Below are 5854 nucleotides of genomic sequence, written 5' to 3'. Positions count from 1 at the left end.
ACAACGAGACATCCGTTATGGGTACGAGACAACGAGACATCCGTTATGGGTACGAGACAACGAGACATCCGTTATGGGTACGAGACAACGAGACATCCGTTATGGATACGAGACATCCATTATCGATATGAGGCAACGAGACGTCCATTATAGGTACGAGGCAACGAGACGCCCATTATATGTACGAGGCAACGAGACGCCCATTATATGTACGAGGCAACGAGACGCCCATTATAGGTACCAGGCAACGAGACGTCCATTATAGGTACCAGGCAACGAGACGTCCATTATAGGTACGAGGCAACGAGACGCCCATTATAGGTATGAGGCAACGAGACGTCCATTATAGGTATGAGGCAACGAGACGCCCATTATAGGTATGAGGCAACGAGACGTCCATTATAGGTACCAGGCAACGAGACGCCCATTATAGGTATGAGGCAACGAGACGTCCATTATAGGTATGAGGCAACGAGACGTCCATTATAGGTATGAGGCAACGAGACGTCCATTATAGGTATGAGGCAACGAGACGTCCATCATAGGTACGAGGCAACAACACGTCCATCATAGGTATGAGGCAACAACACGTTCATTATAGGTACGAGGCAACAACACATCCATCATAGGTACGAGGCAACAACACATCCAGTAGTTGTATTCTGACTGTGACAGTGGGAGATTAGTACCTCTATACCAGACAGACAGACAGACAGACAGACAGACAGACAGACAGACAGACAGACAGACAGACAATATGTTTTCTGAAAAATATTGAATACAATTTAAATATAATTGTGATGTTATATATGACTATAAACAAAGATCAAATTGTGGGATGTGTAATAATTTAAAACACAAATTCCTTTCTACACATGACTCTTTCAAAGGTAGTTTGTGGCTATTTTCTCTGCTGGAACGACGGTTGCTCACATACCATCAAACCCCTGTGTCCACATTAACTTTGCATGACGCTGCATACTGTTAAGCAACTCAAAGGGATCGCTCATCACAATGTGTTGTTTAAATGACACCACTCAAATTACAACACTACACACACACACCAGCCTCCACCCTGGTCCATTCATCTGCTGTGTGCATTGTCTGCAACTCCAGAAAATGAATTAGTCACACACATGTTTACATGTGTACACAAACACGCCCAGCTATAAATACACTGACACACACACACACACACACACACACACACACACACACACACACACACACACACACACACACACACACACAAAGACACACAAAGACGCACACACGTAATCTACACTGGTGGTCCTGCACGGGGGTGGGGGGGGGGAGAGAGCTAATGTTCTCTCTCTTAAGTCTCTCGCGGGTAGGCGAGACAAAAGAGACATTTCTGCAAGTAAACAAGACGTCGTGTTTGGGCACCGTACCTGAGAAAGCATCGCCCCCCCCCCCCCCCCCCCCAGCCCACAACTGCACTCACACACACACCCATCAGAGCAAAGCCAACTACGGTCTTTCAGAACATCTCAGAAACACTAGATCAGCTTCACAACATAAGACCCAGTCTAACAATAGCCATCCGCACCTGCTTTATCACTGTGGTAGAGTTACAATGTTTTCACTTTAACTAAATATTTTAGAATCTTTTTCGTTTCATCATTTATTTTATTTTATTTTATTTTATTTAAAGGGGGGGGGCAACATGAAGCAGATGTCAATGTGGAACTCTCTGACCATATGGGAAAAGGATCTGAACCTGACGTGGGTCATATGTGGAACTCTGCTGTGGAGTTGCCCTGTCTCCCTGTGCGTGTGTTGTGGTGGGAAATATCTCCGACCTTTCCCCAGTGAGTCTAACCAGAGTTCCAGAGGTCTTCCTCCCCCTCCCTCCCAGGCCCTCTCCCTTTGGCCTGGCTTGCTAGGTGTGTGCCTGACCTGCCTGGTCTGGCTGCTTCGGTGCCCTGACAAAAGAGAGGGGAGAGAGAGAGAGCAACAAGAGGTACGGAAGAGAATGAAAAAAAAAGAGGGAAGGGAAGAAGAGAACGGCTCATTCCCAGGCGCCGTGTCTTCTGTGTGCTTTTATTGGCCTCCTTAATGACGTTGTGTCTGGAGGGATTTTTATCAGAGGCCAGAAAGCAAAATGAGCTAAAGACTCTTATGAACAGCTTTATGGGTATAGATAGTGTTTTATCTTAAAATCAAGATGAAAATGTCACGGTTGTTCATTGCTCCGGCTTTTCCACTCCCATTCCCAGTTCTGGAACATGTGGAATTCCCAGGCCAGGCTGTAAATTGTCTTCCGGACCCGACAACTTTTCCTGAATACCTTTTCACTTGGAAAAAGGGCAGGAATGTGAGTTTTTACCTATGTCCTTTTGAAAAACACATAGGTTTGCATCCCAAATGACACCCTATTCCCTATTTAGTGCACTACTTTTACCAAGGGCCCATAGGGCTATAGAATGGGAATAGGTTGCCATATAGGGCAGAGCCGTGAATGATTTGTTTTCAGTCCTTGGATACAATACATAACTTCTGGCTTTAACTAACATGATTCGGGACACAATGAGAAGCAGTGTTGTGAGAACATTAAATATCCCGCTGACTTACTGTATGTGGACAAACATTAGCTGGTGTGATTAATCAAATACATTGAGGTTTCATTTAGGTCTGAAAGTTTACTGTAAAATGAACTAATGATTTATGTTATGAGGAAGTGTTAAATAAGCAAACAATATGCCACTTCCATTGGGTAACCTACGTACATTTCACTTGTGTTGATGAATGGACACTCCATTGAATTAACGGACAAACTAAGGTTTGGGTGTTTTCAACACCGTGACCTGGAGATTCGGGTTATTACAACCGCAACCAATTAGGGTAGCTAGCTAGCTTTAGCTTGGTACCTAGCTGGCACCAATACAACCAGTAGGTTATTACAATAGGTTGTTGTAACATAGAACGTGTGTTCTTATGTAAATCATGAACATAAAAAAATGGGTTATATTTCACTTCTACACATGGGATAGGATTTACAGCTGTACTGTTCATACATCATGTAATGTCTTGAATGACGTAAACTTCCCTGAGCATTTGGGTCCACAGAGCAAAATACATCTGAGGTGTTTTACATTTCTTCTGCCCAAAAAAAAAGAAGCCTTTTATGAAGGAATATTGGGTAACGTCCAAACGTGTGACCCTACGAAAGAGTGACTAACGAAGTAAATGTTGACCAGCTGCCTTCATTGACTGAAAACAGAAATGTTTGTTTTCACTGTGAGAGGAGACTTTCCAATGCACTGATTTCTTCTGTCCACACGGCCTTTTGAATGTATCCACCTGTGTCTCTTTTTGATTGTGTGTGTGTGTGTGTGTGTGTGTGTGTGTGTGTGTGTGTGTGTGTGTGTGTGTGTGTGTGTGTGTGTGTGTGTGTGTGTGTGTGTGTGTGTGTGTGATTGCATGCCTTAATTTAACTGAGCAGGCTCTGGCAGCTTTTTATCATTTCTCCCCCCTTTTTGTTTCACTTTTGACAGTCCCTCAGTCTTGTGTAAAGGCACACAATGCGGCCCCAGCCTGCTCACCTTTTCAGGGCTCCTGAAGCGAAACTACTAATGCACTGGCGGCTCCCTCGCGACCACGCCTTCCTACCTAGAGCTGCATGGTCCCGTGACAGCACAGGCCCCTTCACTTTGTCTCTGTGTTTGTCCAAAAATTGTTTCAATATGTATTTTTCAGAACGGTAATGTTGACATAATAAATCTTGGTGTCAGGGAACACAGAGCCAAGGGCGAGGCCTAGAGATGGACCTCCCTATGGGTTTGTTTTTCTCTGGCTAGCTGGATGTCTCCATCTCATTCTCAAAGCTCCTGTCAATGGTCCTGAAGCAGACTCCCAGTACAACACCAGAGTAGTTATACTCCCAGTACAACACCAGAGTATTTATACTCCCAGTACAACACCAGAGTATTTATACTCCCAGTACAACACCAGAGTATTTATACTCCCAGTACAATACCAGAGTATTTATACTCTGAGTACAACACCAGAGTATTTATACTCCCAGTATAACACCAGAGTATCAGACTCCCAGTACAACACCAGAGTATTTATACTCCCAGTACAATACCAGAGTATTTATACTCCCAGTATAACACCAGAGTATTTATACTCCCAGTATAACACCAGAGTATTTATACTCCCAGTATAACACCAGAGTATTTATACTCCCAGTACAACACCAGAGTATTTATACTCCCAGTATAACACCAGAGTATTTATACTCCCAGTATAACACCAGAGTATTTATACTCCCAGTACAACACCAGAGTATTTAGACTCCCAGTATAACACCAGAGTATTTATACTCCCAGTACAACACCAGAGTATGTATACTCCGAGTATAACACCAGAGTATTTATACTCCGAGTACAACACCAGAGTATGTATACTCCGAGTATAACACCAGAGTATTTATACTCCCAGTATAACACCAGATCCTCTCTGTCCTCCTTTAAGCCTATGCTTCCACTGACAGTTCTCAGGACTGAGTTGTTGCCCTCCCATGTTCAGACAGGGTGTAAGTCTGCCCACAAAGAAAACAACATTAAGAAAATCTACATATCTAGCTACATACAGAGATACTGGGAACATGTTTTCTCCACATTCACTCACTGCAGCAGGCTCTGAAAACGGAGAGGTGGAGGAGAGAGGGAGGGGAGGAGGAAAGTGGTGGGTAGACTAAGAAATGTGTGTGTGTGTGGGGAGGGGTGGTTTAGTGAGAGAGGGAAGGGAAGAGGGGGGTAAGAGATGGTAGTCCCTAGACACACAGGAACAGTGAATTTTTCGTCGTTTTCAACCAGAGGCCTAGTGACGAGTAAAGAAAGTAGTCTTCCACTTCAGTGACAGAGCCAGAGATGGAAAGAGAAAGGGGGAGTAGTAGTGATCTTAGTAGGATGGAGTTGGGCAATGTTATCCCAAACAAAGCAGAGTGCTATAAGCCTCCACCATAAATCTCAGAGCACACGGAGCCACGGCCAAGCCCGGTGCACTGTGTGCCGCGCGAGAAGTTACAAACCAGATGTTGGCGCGAGGGTAAATAAAACAATCTATCAACAGTGTGCTATAGCCATCAGTCTGTCCAGATGAAAAAAATACCTTGTTTTTTTGTGCAACCGATATCAACAGAAATGTCCTGTAGCCAATAGCTGACCATGGATGATATGTCCCCGTTCTGTATCACCCTCCCCATATGCCTACTGGACACTTCATGCCTACTGGACACTTCATGCCTACTGGACACTTCATGCCTACTAGACACTTCATGCCTACTGGACACTTCATGCCTACTGGACACTTCATGCCTACTGGAAACTTCATGCCTACTGGACACTTCATGCCTACTGGACACTTCATGCCTACTGGAAACTTCATGCCTACTGGACACTTCATGCCTACTGGAAACTTCATGCCTACTGGACACTTCATGCCTACTGGACACTTCATGCCTACTGGAAACTTCATGCCTACTGGACACTTCATGCCTACTGGAAACTTCATGCCTACTGGACACTTCATGCCTACTGGAAACTTCATGCCTACTGGACACTTCATGCCTACTGGAAACTTCATGCCTACTGGACACTTCATGCCTACTGGAAACTTCATGCCTACTGGAAACTTCATGCCTACTGGACACTTCATGCCACTCTGTTGGTGAAATCATTGTTTTTAAATCCTCTGTGGAAATATAACAGTACATTGTACTGTTGCTCTACGTGTGCCTGAATAGAAATACAAAACTGACCTATGTCTCCCATTCGCTTGACATTCCCATAGTTACAGTTGATATTCCAATAGTTGCAGTTGATAT

The sequence above is a fragment of the Salmo trutta genome, chromosome 19, assembly GCF_901001165.1.
Source record: "Salmo trutta chromosome 19, fSalTru1.1, whole genome shotgun sequence".
Lineage (NCBI taxonomy): Eukaryota > Metazoa > Chordata > Actinopteri > Salmoniformes > Salmonidae > Salmo > Salmo trutta.
This window is presented reverse-complemented; position numbering follows the sequence as displayed.